This window comes from Eschrichtius robustus, chromosome 2 (assembly GCF_028021215.1).
Source record: "Eschrichtius robustus isolate mEscRob2 chromosome 2, mEscRob2.pri, whole genome shotgun sequence".
NCBI lineage: Eukaryota > Metazoa > Chordata > Mammalia > Artiodactyla > Eschrichtiidae > Eschrichtius > Eschrichtius robustus.
Window position 1 is genome coordinate 143,873,115 of NC_090825.1, and position 15,631 is coordinate 143,888,745.

General features: G+C 48.0%; 1 protein-coding gene across 2 annotated transcripts in view; it reads left to right on the forward strand.

Moving 5' to 3' along the window:
• The window catches only part of WWC1 (WW and C2 domain containing 1), a 149,369-nt gene that overhangs the window by 32,748 nt on the left and 100,990 nt on the right, over positions 1-15,631 (forward strand). The window contains exon 1 of one of the 2 annotated variants that reach the window (XM_068534596.1): positions 132-209. The exons of the other annotated variant lie outside the window; for it this stretch is intronic. The gene's annotated coding sequence lies outside the window, so the exon portion shown is untranslated. Of the gene's footprint in view, positions 1-131; positions 210-15,631 lie in introns of those variants that run through there. 2 annotated transcript variants of the gene reach the window in all.

Consider the following 15,631-nt stretch of genomic DNA (forward strand, 5'->3'; position numbering starts at 1 on the left):
AAAGCATCAGGTATTCCCCAGAAACACTGAGCCCACACAGGATAAAAATAGCTGCTGGTCCAGCATCACTCTTTGAGCCTCACGACTTTGGAACTACTTTGTGTTTCTACAGCCTCGCCTTTCCCACTTCACTGAATTACCTGCCTGACTCATGTTGTGATTTGAGCTTGCAACTCCCAGTCAACGGAGAGTGAGTGGAGGAAGATTGTGTACGCACCATAGTGTAATTTTTTTAATATAAATTTATTTATCTTATTTGTTTTTGGCTGCATTGGGTCTTCGTTGTTGTGCGTGGACTTTAGTTGCGGCGAGCAGGGGCTGCTCTTCCTTGCGGTGCGTGGGCTTCTCATTGCTGTGGCTTCTCTTGTTGCGGAGCACGGGCTCTAGGCGCGCAGGCTCAGTAGTTGTGGCGCATGGGCTTAGTTGTTCCGTGGCATGTGGGATCTTCCTGGACCAGGGATCGAACCTGTGGCCCCTGCATTGGCAGGTGGATTCTTAACCACTGCACCACCAGGGAAGTCCCACTGTAGTGTAATTCATCAGTTTTGTTTTGTTTTTTAATTTTATTTACTTTTGGCTCTGTTGGATCTTCATTGCTGTACGTGGGCTTTCTCTAGTTGTGGTGAGCGGGGGCTACTCTTCGTTCCGGTGCGCAGGCTTATTGCAGTGGCTTCTCTTGTTGTGGAGCATGGGCTCTAGGTTCATGGGCTTCAGTAGTTGTGGCGCATGGGCTCAGTAGTTGCGGTGCGCGGGCTCTAGGGCACGCAGGCTCAGTAGTTGTGGCTCGCAGGCTTAGTTGCTCCACGGCATGTGGAATCTTCCCGGACCAGGGATGGAACCCGTGTCCCCTGCATTGGCAGGCGGATTCTTAACCACTGCGCCACCAGGGAAGTCCCTCATCAGTTTTGAGATGGACTGTTTTTGTTTGTTTGTTTGTTTTACAAAAACAAAATGTTAACATCTTCAAATGTTAACCTGCTGACACCTTCAAATTGGGGATGAGTCTTAGCAATGCCGTTGGCATGGTAATTACGACACACGCACACACTCTGCTGCTTCTGCTAGCGTAGCTGGTACCATGGCTCCTCTGTGTTTCAGTCCCAAACAATCTAAGAACTATTGTGGACGGACCTTGGTTCTTATCAAAAAACCCGTCTTCGACATCTTCTGGTACAATCAAGAAAGGATCAGAATCCAAACTCAAAGTAATTTTCAGCAGCTTGGAAGAAAATCAGAGGCATTATCAGAGGTCTCTTTCAAGAAACGCCACCCCAGCACTCCGTGGCACAAAGAATGGCACTGTGAGGAACCCGCAGGTGCAGGTGACTCAGAGCTGAGGAGGGTGCAAGCTTATCAATACCTGAGCTAATGTCGTTTGCTTCTGTTTTTCCTTTTTGCATATATGGAAGAGAGAGCCATGTAATTAAGTCCATACCTGAATAAGCCTAAATAAGCTTTTTCAATACATATAAATATTCTGAGATAAAGAAAGCATGGGATCATAGTTTATTGGCAGTGTTGTTCTTTCTTTGTTGTATATATAATAAAACTTTTGTAAGTGACGCTTGTTCTCTTAGGTTTGATGAAGTCTAGTGGATGTGTATATGTGCTGGGCACATCACATGCTGGTATGTCCATGAAAATATTTCTGGAAGGACACACAGGAAATCTTTTTATTTTTTAATTGAGGGTAATTAACATATAACATTATATTAGTTTTAGGTGTATAACATAGTGGTTCAGTATTTGTACGTATCGTGAAATGATCACCGCAGTAAGTCTAGTTAACATCTGTCTGCATACGTAGTTACAAGTTTTTTTTTTTTGCTTGTGATGAGGACTTTTAAGTTCTACTCTCACAAACTGCTAAATATAAAATAGATAAAAGCAAGAACTTACTGTATAGTACAGGGAACTGTATTTAATGTCTTGTAATAACCTATAATGGAAAAGAATATGAAAAACTATGTATTTATATGTGTACAACTTAATCACTTTGGTGTACACCAGCAGCTAACACATTGTAAATTGACTATACTTCAATATGAAAAATTAAGATCTGCTTTCTTAGCAAATTTTAAATATGCAATATAGTATGGTTAACTGTAGTCACCATGCTGAGCATTATACCCCTATGACTGCCTTATTTTATAACTGGAAGCTTGTACCTTTTGGCTCCCTTTACCCGATCCACCAACCCCCCGACCCCATCCCAGGCAACTACCAATCTGTTCTTTACATCTATAAGCTTTTTTTTTTTTTTCTTTGTAGATTTCACATATAACTGAGAAGGAAATCTTAACTTTCCTGTTTTTTTAGGGACACCCATGGGTGAAGAGGGGAAAGGTTCTTGTTGCCTGTATTTGCAGATTGTTTTTTTGTTCGTTTTGGGTTTTTTTTTTTAATTAATTAATTTATTTATTTTTGGCTATGTTGGGTCTTCGTTTCTGTGCGAGGGCTCTCTCCAGTTGCGGCAAGCGGGGGCCACTCTTCATCACGGTACGCGGGCCTCTCACTATCGCGGCCTCTCTTGTTGCGAGCACAGGCTCCAGACGCACAGGCTCAGCAGTTATGGCTCACGGGCCTAGTTGCTCCGCGGCATGTGGGATCTTCCCAGACCAGGGCTCGAACCCGTGTCCCCTGCATTAGCAGGCAGATTCTCAACCACTGCGCCACCAGGGAAGCCCTCGTTTTGGGTTTTTTAAAAGATACTTTTCATTATATTTTCTCTGATTTTTTATTTACTTTTGTTAAAAAAAAAATTTATTGGCAGTACCTCTGGAGTCTGAAGCCACATCTCAGACCTCCTGACCTCCTAATCTCTGGGGGTGGGACCCCAGGGGCCAGGCAGCCAGGTTCGGTTATCTATCTAGCCAGGCTGAAAGCCAGCCAGCATCTCCGCATTTGTGAGACCAAGATTTCCCTGAGGCTCATCAGGGTTTCAAAGAAATTACTAACTAACTAACTAATTAACTATCTTGCTGCCTTCCCCTCTTTCTCTCCCCATTCCTTCCTCAGATGTTTTTTGAGCACCTCTCCTGTGTATATAGCATCAAACTCCTACAGACCCTCCTCTCCCTTCTGGAGCTGTAGGGGGTGCCCATTTTGCACTAGAGGTACCTGAGAAATGTGTATGTCATTACAATCCTTGATCATCTCTTTAGAGCCTTTAAGTCTGAGAATGTGCCCTCAATGCTATGAACCCCCCCGCCCCCACCCGGGGAAAAAGGCTTCTCCTCCCTGGAGTGATCTTGATGCAAGGCCAGGTGTAGATTTATCAGATTCCTAACGATGGGCAGCACCTCTGTGACCTTTGCAACCCAGAGAGGCTGCTCTGAAGTGATGTCAGTCTACAAAGGCCGAGCTCAGTGCTGGTGTGGCCGCCAGGGCTTTCCAGAAGGAGAGGGACAAGTGGGAAGAGGACGGCTCCCCCCATCTCCCCATCAGCCCAGACCCATCATTTTGGGGACTTTGACATGGCTACTAAAGTTCCCTAACTGATATACCTGCTTTTTCTCTTCCCTTCTCACTCCACTCTTCAAGATCATCTGAATACAATGTTCTTACAGAAATTCAGTCTGATCATGCCATCCCTTGCGTTAAAAACACTCTGATGCTCTAACATGGCACATAGGACATAAGTCTGACCCTGACTTTGCCTCTCCTGCCCCATCCTGCCCACCCCCCCTCCGCCCCCCACTGTACTCTGACCACAGGTCTGCAAAGGCCTGGCAACTCTGTGCATTACAGCGTCTTTGCAAACGCTAGTCCCTCTACCTGGAATCTTCTTCCCTCCTTGCTTCACCTTTTAACACCTACTTACCCTTCAGCCCTGTGCTTAATCATCACTTACTCAAGGGAGCCTCCTCTAACGTTGCTGAGTAGTTCAGGCCCCCCACAGTCTCATGCCGCTGTGTGCAGCCACTTCGTAGACCTGCTCACATTAGTTGTGTGACTCACTCTCTTCTCCGCCTCAAGCTCCCCGAGAGCAGGGGCTCGGGCTGTTTCTCCATAAAACTCTATCCCCAGTGCCTGGCTGCAGTGAGCTCTGAACTTTTATGTTGGACAAATGAATGGCTGATCATCCTGCTAAGCAGTGATGCTTCTCCCAAGAGGCAGTGGCAGGCCCTGCCCCCAGCAGGCTGTGACCAAGGAGGCTGATTGGTGGGATGGAACGCAACAGGTCCCTCTGGTATCCTGGATACCAGAGAGGGTGGGAATGTAAACTGGGCCCAGAGGCTGCATTCTTGAAATTTCACTTCAGCCCAGGAGGAGTCTGCAGGGAAGTGAACCTGACCTTGAAGTTCTTGCCTTTATTTTTTTCTCCCCCTCTCTCCTAAAAAAGTGAGATAAAAGGGGCAATCCCGCAACACATTCTTTCTGAGGGAGCTGCTAGGTAGGAGCTTCTGAGTCATGCTCCACTCATCACCCAGACCTGCTTCTTGCTGGTACAGGTGCGCCTTCCAAGACTCCTTGGCGTCGCATGGCCTGGAGGAGGTGAGGTTGCAGGGGGCATGCTCCCTGGGCACTCGCAGAACATCTCAGCAGCAGTTTCCCAAATGAGGTGCCACAGAAGGCAAAAGGTGGGCTGATGATAATAGCAGGTGTTTACTGAGCATCTGTTATGGCCCCAGGAAATGTGCTAAGCATTTTGCCTGCTTTATATGATCTGGTCCTCCCAACACACCTGTAAGTGAGGAATTACTATGCCAGATTAGACAGATGAGGAATTAGGACTCAAAGAATTGAAAGATCTGCCTATATCCATCCATACAGCTGGGGGTGGAAGTGCCAGGATGTGAACACAGGTCCATCTAGGAGCTTCCACACCTCTGTTCTGACCACTGTGCCCTCTGCAAGTTGCCCTGACAGCCAGCCCCTGACCACTTACAGTCTTCCTAGCACTTCACATCTGTTCATTTAATTGTTCACAAATTTGATGAGGAAGATATGATTACTCTCATTTCTCCAATTACTAAACTGAGGCTTAGAGAACTTAATTAAGTGACAGAACCAGGATTCGAACACAGTTTTGTCCACCTGCAGAGTCCTTGATTTCCTCCCCCCTAGGAGACCAGGGAAGTCTGTGTTGCTTATAGCGAATCACTTTTCCTCTCTGGTCCTCAGTTTCCTCATCTATAAACCAAGGACACTGGACTCTTATCAGGGGTTTTCAAACGTGTTTTAGCCATGGAGCCATTTCTTCAAGTGGAATCTTGCATTGAACCCTGGTGTATGCACCCCTACCTTTGCTGCCCACTCCTGCTGTAGCCAGCCTGCCTGGGTACGTGCGTCCCTTATACCCCATATATTCTCAAACAGATCCCAGTTTGAGACCTCAGCAGTAGGCGACTTCCAAAGGCCTTTCCAGTGTGGTCAGCCATCTCTGCTTCTGTAATTTGGGGTCCAGTAGAAGAGCCAGGGCACATTCTCATTCTTAAAAACAATACTTCGTGTTCTCCCACCTGCTCAGGACTCCAGTTCAAAGGGTGCTGAGCCTCTGCCCCAGAACACCCTTCCTGCGTGTTTAGACACTGACTCAGCTGTAGGGAATGAAGATGAAACTCATCGTTGTGATTGTGCAGTTAGTGTTCTGACTTGCCGGGAAATTCATACAGATTAGTAGTTATTGCAATACAGCTGGAGGTAAACCGAGTGGGTTCAAATCCCTGCACCTTCACTTCACACCTTGAGCCTGGAGGGCAAGATACCAAATCGATCTGTGTTTTCGTTTCTCCTGTGCATTGAGAAGGCGATGATACCCACCACAGGTCCTAGTATTAAACAGCGTGGTGTACGTGCTCAACAAATATTCGCCATTATTCATCATCATGTTTGACAGCACATGCTATTTCTCATGTACCATGACCACAGTTAGAAATTGTCACCCAGGTAGGTAACCTCGAGTTATGCAAAGTTTGGGGTGGCATCCTAAGAAAAAGGAGCATCCTTTATCAGCATCCCAACCACCTACACCAGTGGATGGTGGTGATATTGTCGGGGCCCTGCAAAGCCCCAAACTTGTAACTTTCCTCTCCCCCCCCCCGACTCTTACACGTGGTGGTGAACAGCCCTGTTCAGTATCCATACACCCCACTTTCAAACCACTTGGCACTTGAGATGAATTATTGTTTCTTTACTTTTGAAAAGTAAACATCTGATGATGTTTCAACAGATACATCAGTGGTTCGTAACTGGGGAACATTTTGACAGCTCCTTTCCCACCCGCCCCAGGGCACATTTGGCAACGTCTGGAGACTCTTTTGGTTGTCACAACTGGCAGGGTGCATCGGTGGTTAGAAACCAGGGATGTTGCTGAACATCCTACAATGCATAGTACAGTTCTTCCCCTACAATGAAGAATTATCTGGCCGCAGATGTCAGCAACGGCTCATGGTGAAGGCCAAGGTCAAAAAACCCTGAAATCTATGTTAAGCACCTATGGTGCAGGTCTGGTCCTTGCTCACATGGATCTTGTAGTCTAGTGTGCGTCATGGGGGGATTAGGGGGACAGAAATTAAATGACTAAACAAAGAAACAAACATATAATTGCCCATTGTCGTAAGTACCCTGAAGGAAATAAAATGGTGCCCTGGTGGAGAATAAACATCTAATTAAGATGGCTCGGTCAGATAAGACCTCTCTGGGAAGGGGACAGTTAAACTGGGATCTGGAAACCCAGGAGCCAGCCATGCGGAGAGAGGAGGAGCGATTCCTGGCGTGAATCAGAATGTGCAGGATGGCTGGAGTAGGGGAGCCTTGACAAAAGTGCTAGGAGCTAGAGGAGGCAGGGGGCCAGACGTGAGGGGTCTTCAGGCCTGGGCAAGGGTGTGGCTTTTGTTCTAAACACAATGAGAAGCCACTGAAAAGCCTGTGACAGGGACAGGGCAGGATCTTGTTTAATTTTTTTTTTAAGATTTAAGAAGTATGAATTGGAAGGGATTTTTCCGGTATTAAAAATGTTGAGAGGTGCTAAGAAACCAGTCCTGGCCGTCGTAGGGACGAAGGGATCCAAGGAAGCCTTGACCCTCTGCAGGTGTGAGGACACTTGGAGTTACATGAACGAAGACACTTTGAGAGGGGAGAAGCAGAGCATGTCAGCTGGTCTCTTGGTAAAAACCAGATTCCCCCCAGAACAGAGGGTTGGGGCTGAGGTGGGGTGTCCTGGGACCTGGGGAGGGAGGGAGCTACCTCACAACTAGCTGCCTAAGGGAAGAGGATGCAAACGAATAGGGGGGTGCTCTCATTTGATGCGAGGGAGAATGTTTGTTTTTGCCAAGTGGTTCCCACTTCAAATCCAGGGAACCCCAGGGTTTGGAGAACGTTGTTCTGTCTGTATGTGATGGTTCAGCACACGGGTTTTGCCTGCTTCTGCCACTTACCAGCCATGTCACCCTAGGCGAGTTACTTAATCTCTGTGAGCCTCAGTTTCCTCATCTGTAAAGTGGGTGAGTACTTCCCTCCATGGGCTATGAGGTTGAAATAGTGTACTATTTGTAAAGTGCTTAGTGTGTAATCAAGGTTCAATGAGTATTAGTTATTACGTAGTTAGTTTAGATAACACTTTCACAAATAATACATTTAATTTAGTCCTTATAGCAGTACTATGAGATAGGTACTATGATTTTTTAAACAGCTTTATTGAAATGTAATTCAAATGCCGTACAACTCACCTGTTTAAAATATGCAATTACATGACTTTTAGTGTATCCACAGAGTTTTGCCACCATCATCACCACAGTCACTTTTAGAATATTTTTATCACCCCCAAAAGAAACCCAGCTCCCCTTAGCCATCACCTCCTCAACTTCTTCCCACCCTTATTCCCAGCCCTAGGAAGCCACTAATTTACTTTCTGGCTCTATAGCTTTATCTGTTTTGGACATTTCATATAAATGGAACCATATGTGGCTTTTTGTGTCTGGCTTCTTTCACTTAAAGTTTTCAAGGTTCATCCATGTTGTTAAGTACTATGTCAGCACTTAATTCCTTTTTATTGCCAAATAATATTCCACTGTATGGATTTACCACATTTTGTTTATCCATTCATCAGCTGATGGATAGTTGGGTTATTTCTACTTTTTGTCTACTATGAATAATGCTGCTATGAACATTCACTTGCAAGCTTTTGCATATATATAAGTTTAAATTTCTCTTGGGTACCTAGTAGGTACTACTCTTACCCTCATTTTATAAGTAAGGAAACTCAGGCATGGAAAGGTTAAGTTACTTGCCTAGGTCCCACAGCTAGTGTGTGACAGAGCTGTAATCAGACCGCAGGCAGTCTAGCCCCAGAGTCTGTGCTCTCTTGAGAGCTTCCTACATAACTACTATGATGGAAGGAGCCAGAGAGACCAGGCGAGAAAAGCAGACACATCCCTGCCCGTACGAAGCTTACCGGGAGACCACAGTGCAATAATCAAAGACGCACAAAGCAACTAATGTAGCAGCTGTAACAGTAGAGAGTTACAGGTTCTGGTGGGTGGGCTGGCGGGCCCTGGGATGTGTCCTCATCAGGGGTGCCTGGGCTAAGAGCTGCAGGATGCAGAGGGCTAACCAGGCAGAGATGGAGGGAAGGGAAGTGGCAGCCTTGCACGGGTGCGAGCCCTCCAGGGTAGGGCCAGTAGAGCATGCATCCTTCAGAGGCCAGGCATTTACTTAGCTTTTATTTAGCCCTCTTAGTAGGCACAGGGTTCCACGGATGATGGATCCTAGGACAGTGCTGGCAGAAAAATCCCTCCAGCTCAGCACCAGGCGTGAACACATCCTTCTGTCGGCTATTACTGATGTCTCAGTCAGGGAGACCCAGATTTCAATCCCCACCTCTCATCTTAACCATCAAAAGGCTGGGATGCTTCAGATGTAAACCTGGGGTGGTGGTTTTCATCTCCTTCCCTCCAGGTAGCTGACCTTTCAATGGGGGAGAAGATGCATTCCTCTTCAAAGGGGTGCATGTGTCTTGTGCTGATGAAAACTGGGTTGGGGAAAAAGGAAGGTGTCATCATCAGATACACCCCAGCCAGGGGTTTGGCCAGCCAGGTCTTCCCCTGACCCCTTCTTAAGGGAGCCATGAAGAGGACCTGGTGATTCACCCACAGGCAGCAGAAGAAAGCCCTTGTCGTCTCTTGCTGGCAGCGATTGAGCCCACCCCTTTTTTCCAGGTGGGCGCGGAGTAGGTGTTCTTAGTTAACTATGCCCACCTCACACATTCACAGCCACGCTGCTCCCTGCTGGGGCCAGACACCAACCTGTGTAATGTCCCCTTATACAGGAAGCAGCTCCCTGTCCCCAGGGCCCTGGGTCCAAGTGCTTCATGAGACCGTGGAATGGCCCCCTCCACATGAGTCGCGGTGAGTGACTTTCAGACATGGGGGAGATCAGACTAAGCGCCAGTCCAGCTGGCCTGGTGTTCTCCTGAATTGTATGGAGCACAAGGAGGGAGAGGGAAAACGTGCAGATCAGGGTAGTAGGTCTGGGGCTGGTGGAGCTCACCTAGGACAGGGACTGTGGAGGGAAGGGTCACTAAGCAAGAATCAGGGCATCAGCGGCTAGGCAGGCACTCAGCTGGGTCCGAGTCACAATGTTAGGTGCTGTGGGTGAATCACAGAGACAGGTGGCACATCCCCTTGCTTCCCAGGCACTTACAGGTCAGCCAGTGATGTGTGTCGTGAAATTAGATTTGGGGTTCAATTCGTGCTGCCAGGTTCAAGCAGAGGGAGACTCCCGTGGCCTTGGTGGAGGCGCTGAAGGCTTTGTATGTTTTAGAAAGGTGATGCGGTCGCCGGTGGCCCGAGGGGTCGTGGAAGGCTTTCAAAGGTCAAGGCACTGAGGCAGGAAGGGACACAGTGACTAGATTCTGTTGCATGGAGAAGGGGACTCGTGGAAGGGGAGAGAACTCAAAGGGTAAATGAAGAAGAGCCTTGGAGACTCAGCTAAGGAAACCTGTAAGTGATGGGAAGGCCTCGGAAATTCCTGAGCAGAGAACGAGAGGACGTGTTTGCAGGACGGGGCCGAGAGCAGACTATGTTGCGTGTGGATTGAGGGCGCTATTGTGGGGCTCCCAAGCCCTATCATCCTCCAGGCAGTGGAGCTTATTCAAGTGCCCACTGCCAAGTACCTGTGTCAGGGCCCAGGCAGGGAGCAAAGGGAGTTTTCAATTCCATTGCTGAATGATTCCTTCTGTTTACGCCCTCCAAGGAATGACCGCCTCCCGGAAGCTTGGCATTCTTGTCCTATAACCACTGCCCCAGCCCTAAGCTTCCCCACCCTAGCCCCGGGGCTCTACACAAACTTCCCACTGCACAGATGAGGCTCCCAGCCCATACTTGACCAACTTTAATTCCCTCTTCTGTTTGGACAAACCCTTCATGGTATTGAAGGTATTGCTAGGGGACACGGAAGTACCTTCCTGATGGAGGGACCTAACATTTATTGAGTGCTATCGTGTGCCCGGCACTTGACTTTGGGCATGACAGTCTCTGTTTTGAGTGTTTACTACGAAGCAGGCACTGTGCTGTGTATCTCACATTATCTCACATGCTTTTCACAACAGGTGTGAGTGTGGATCCCCATTTTATAGATGAGGAAAACTGAGCCTCAAAGGGGGAGGTAACTTGCCCAAAGTCACGGAGCCATGCTGCTTGTGGGCAGCAGCACACAGCTGGTGGCAAAGATGTCGGTGACCAGGTGTGTCTCCTCCTCGTCCTCAGAGGTTCAGACCTCAGAGGTTTGCCCAGCACCCCAGTAGAAGACTCAGTCTTCCACTGATGGCATTTCTTAATAATTCATGTGCTTCTCCCTTGGCTCAGTTAGGAATTTAAGACCACTGCTACCTCTGCCTGTGACGGAAAAGAAGCTATCATGCAGCAGATCGCAGCAGTGGTTTGCAAGACCCCTGCATCCTAAGCATTTGAATTAAGAGTTCCTCTGGTACTTATTTTCCAGCTAGAACAGTCATGATAAAGCAGTGGAAGTGTATTCATTATCACTGTTCTGCTTAAAAGACTTTGGGCTATTTATGTGAAAGGAAAGGAGATATGTCTTGGTGTTTTAAATCAGATAGTTTCTCAAAAGACTTCATTGGCCTGAAAAACTGTTCACTAGCCAGCAGAATTTTCATTTGTCCTTCTAAGCTTGAGAGAAGCAGGTATCCCATGGGAAAGAATAAGCGGTTTAAAGCTGGGTTCCAGTCCTAAAGCTGCCACGTGCTTTCGATCTGAACTGCAGTTTCTCACCTGTAATATGGGAGTGTTACTTTTGCCTGGCAGAATTTTCCTGTCAGTCAAGGTGAGATCGTAGAAGTGATCAGAGTTTCATAAACTACCAAGTGGATATACATGTGTGGAGTAACAGTATACAGTTTCCTTCATTCCTGGAGTTCTTGAAGGCATCTGGTGCAACAGTAGACGGGAGAGTTCTTTGAAGAGTGAGCAGCTCTCTGCATCTCTGAGGCAACGGCATTATTGCTCAGCCCTTCGCAATGGGTCTCCCACAGCAGGAAGCAGGGAGGGCTTGACAAAAAGCATCACAGGGGTTCCTATTCCAAGGGGAGATTGCACTTAGAAGAGAAACTAATTAAAATGGAGATCAAATTTATAGTAGGTATTGGGGACAAAAGATTTTATTTTGAGAAACAAAACAAAGTTTGGACGATAAGCGGATTTTACGTTGTGTTTAACAAAATTTAAGATGTAGTTGCAACTATGCCCCAATTCTTAGTACAAATAAAGCGTTGATTTATTTTTTGTGTAATTATTTTAACACAATTAACATTAGCAATAGGGACAGCTTTCTCTTCTCACTTGACTTTCCCAGCAGATGCATAAGGAAGGTAATTTTTGCCAGATATTGGAGAGAACTTCACCAGGTTCCCAAGGGCCTCATCTGATCCCTATTGTCACTGAAGTTCTCCTGTTGTGAAGAACCTGTTGTCTCTTCTTCGTCCTGCTGGATCTTCTCCTCTCTTGTTAACCGGGGAACTCCACCACTCCTCGGGTGTGACTTGAGTAGTTCTTTAGCATCCCTTTCACCGACTTCCTGAAATCCTGCATCGTTTAGAATATTAGTTATTTCCCCTTTAGATGATGTGTGTTGTACTTGCATCGCTTTGTCAACTGCTAATACATCCAACCAACCCAGGTGGTTGTCGACTTGAAACGTTATGGGCTGGGCTGGACACGGATGTTAAATGGGGAGTGGTATTTGAGCAGGCACTGATTTTATAAGTGCTCAGTTCTTCATGGGTTAAATTTTCAGATCGTGATGACTCTTGCTTCCCAAATTGGTCTTCTATGTACAGGGATCAAGGTAATAAATATCCAGTTACTGAGTTTCCCATGATTAAGAGTGGAGGCTATAGAGTCAGAGCACTTGGGTTTTGCTTGTTTGTTTGTTTGTTTGTTTGTTTTTGGCCACACCACGAGGCATGTGGGATCTTAGTTCCCCAACTAGGGATCGAACCCGTGCCCCCTGCAGTGGAAGCACGGAGTCTTAACCCCTGGACCGCCAGGGAAGCCCGCAGCACTTGGGTTTAAATCTCAGTACCTACTTGTACAATCTGTGTGACCCTTGACAAGATAATTAAATTATCAGAGTCTCAATTTTTCCTGCCTGTGTAAAAGGGACAGTGTTACAACCCCTAACTCATAGGGTTTTTAATGAAGATGAAACGAGATAGTTAAGGTAAAGAGCTTGGTTCATTTCCTGAAACTTACTGTATGTGTTGTTATTATTACCAAATGTTGTTGTTCATGATTTTCACCAGAAGTTTTCACTCATCTGTGGCCCAGATTTTCCGTGGAGCTGCAGTTCACAACGTGAGTGACACTCTACATCCAAGTCTAGGGTCTAACATAAACAAGGCTTCAGCAGGAAGGAGAACCGCCTCAAGGTTGGGAACAAGAGTACTGCCAGCATTCGGGACTCTGTGTGGTGTGAGAGGCTCTACCCAACACCACCTTGGCAGAGAGAAATGACTGACCCGTCTCTTATTAGAACCTGATGGTCAAGGGAGGTACACACCTTCCAGAGCATTGGACCCGGATGCCACCGCCCCAGCTCTCCAGCTGCCTGGAGCTCGCTGCTCCCTGATATTAATCAGGTGCCTTGTGTCCTATGTAAGAAGCAGAGAGGAAAAGGGCATGGGAAAGGCAAGTTCTTGCAGACCGATACCAGCAGGGCTGGAGTTAGGCTAGTTAGTTAGTTAGTCTGTATTTCAGACGTACAGAAACACTGTAAAGAGACAGCACACACCTTGCACGTAGTAGGCATGCCTGAAATCCTTGTTGAAAGAATAAATGCACACGGAATACACTGGAGTTCCTCCTGTTTTTCTCGGAGCAAAGGAATTCAGTTGAGCCATTGTTGAGAAACCTGTGTGACTAGTTAGAATTAGTTAAAAAGTAAAAGCTGGGGGACCTCCCAGGGCCTAAGTTTGCTATGCTTTTTGAGTGATTGTTCCATAAATTGGCAGTGGTTTAGAAATGGTTGCCAAATGTGACAGTGGATGTGTGGGTCCCCGTAAAAGGATTTTCGTAAGAGCCATGTGGTTAAGTCAGGCACTGTGTCTCCCCCTGTCCCCAGATGCTTTCCCTCTGATGTGGGGACACTGGACACACATTCTGAGGGTCTCTTGGGAATCTCAGGGTGGTTGGGGGGGCATATGGGAGGAGCTCTGCAGCTCAGGAACAGGCGTTGTTTTCCGAGTGTAGATTTCTGAATCTGTGACACTGGGCTTGTACTCAGGGTCCTCCTTCCATTCCTGATGGGGTCCTCGGAAATCACCCCCAGGCGTTGGCAATAACCCCCAATCCACTGGACCAGCCTCCAAGCGACAAGTGTACTCCCCAGGGGCCAAGGCCAGGGTCTCCCCAGCTCAGGCAACAACTTTGGCGCACTGGGGTGGGCGCTGTTTCCTGGGACCTGGGATGTGGGGAATTCTTGATTTAGCAGGTTTGGGCCACACGCCCTCCAGGGCAGACCCCAGGGGAGAAGCAGTTCCACGGCGACTGCTTATTCAGCCCACCATGTTGGGGGTCCCTTCCCAGCTGCCCATTTGCCTCCCCCAGTGCCCACCCTTGCCTTGCCTGGAGATGGTGCTTGGAACTGGGGGCCCCAGGTCCCAGCAGCTTCTCCAGGGTCTCCTTACACCTTTTGTTGAGATACTGCCGCTGAAAAAAAGGTCCTGTGAAGTCCTTGCTCACTCTGTTGGGACCTGTCTGTGGGTCCCCTGCTAAAGTGGAACTGAAACCCCCTTTTAGCTGTTCTGTCAGCCTGTGGCCTGATCTGAACGTAGGCTTTATTTTCTCACGTACACCCTCCACTCAAGCGTCAGGGCAGGGAGCTGAAGGAAGGGCAGAGGAATCCACGTGGGGATCCATTTTATTTATTAGCCTGGGTGAAATCTGATGGCGATTTTTAAGTAAAGTTGCCAAGCACAGTCAGTCCAAAAAAACCAAATCCCTATATATTCACAGTCATCATACATGCCAGCATCATTCTGTGCACTGTCCACTGGGGACACTGCAGTGATGGGAACAGGCCTGGTGCCTGACCTTGGGAAGGTCACTGTCTCCAGGGGAAGATTGTAAGTCATTTGAAGCAAGGCTGGGATCTAACCTGGTCTGGAGGGTCAAAGGAGTGGTGTTCGGGTGATGGTGACTTAAGCGTTCACCATACCTATCATGAGAAAGAGTATTGAACACCTGATGTATCCAAGCACCGTGCAGACACATGGCAAGCCTGAGCTCCTTTACTCCCGTGAGCTAGGTCTTCCTGTCAGCCACATTTGACAGGTGGGCGGTGCAGCAATGAAGTGACGTGTGCAGGGCACACAGCTGCCCAGTGGCAGGGCTGGTCCTGAGCAGAAGGGATGCGACTGCTCTTTTAGGGCAGGGGGTTGGGTGGGGGGAGGGTGCAGCTCAGGGAGACCGGAGCCGTCACCCTCACCCTCTCTCCTGTTTTCCTGCCAAGGAAAGGCACGTCCCCAGGATGTTTGCAGGCTTTATTCCGCCTGGGCACTTACCCAGGCTCCTTTAATCCGCAGCCGGATGGGAAGAGCTGCTGGCATTGCTGGCGGAGGGAAGGGCCACACAGCTTTGTCCCTCTCCTGGAGCATACCTCTCAGCAAGTTCCTGGGTGGGGTGGGAGCTTGGCCGGGAGCACAGGCCTGCCTTTATCCCACCTCGACGTCAGATGGCCAGAGAAGAGCCTTGCTGACTTGCCAGCTGGGGGTGATGGCCATCACAAACAAGGGCTTCTCCAAGGAGGAAACGCAAAGGCTCCCTCTGGAGAGCTGGGGCCGGGGAGGATGGAGGAGTAGTTGTCTGGTTAGGGTCTACTTGGGAAACACAAAGGAAGATGGAAATGATCCACCTGGGAAAGAACCTTACGAGAGCCCTTCCTGAAGGTGGCCTATAAGGAATTTGGTGACCAGACCCTAATCTACACTTTGGGTTCTTCACTTGGGGATGTGGGAAGAAAAGAGTTTCTCTTCTGGTGGACAGGTTCTTGAGTAGTCCGAAAATTCTAATAGCTAACGTGCCTCAACTGCTTTCCATATGCCAAACCCAATGCCCAGTAGTGTACACACATTGTCCTGTGAGTCTCCCAATACCCCCATGGTGGGGGGACT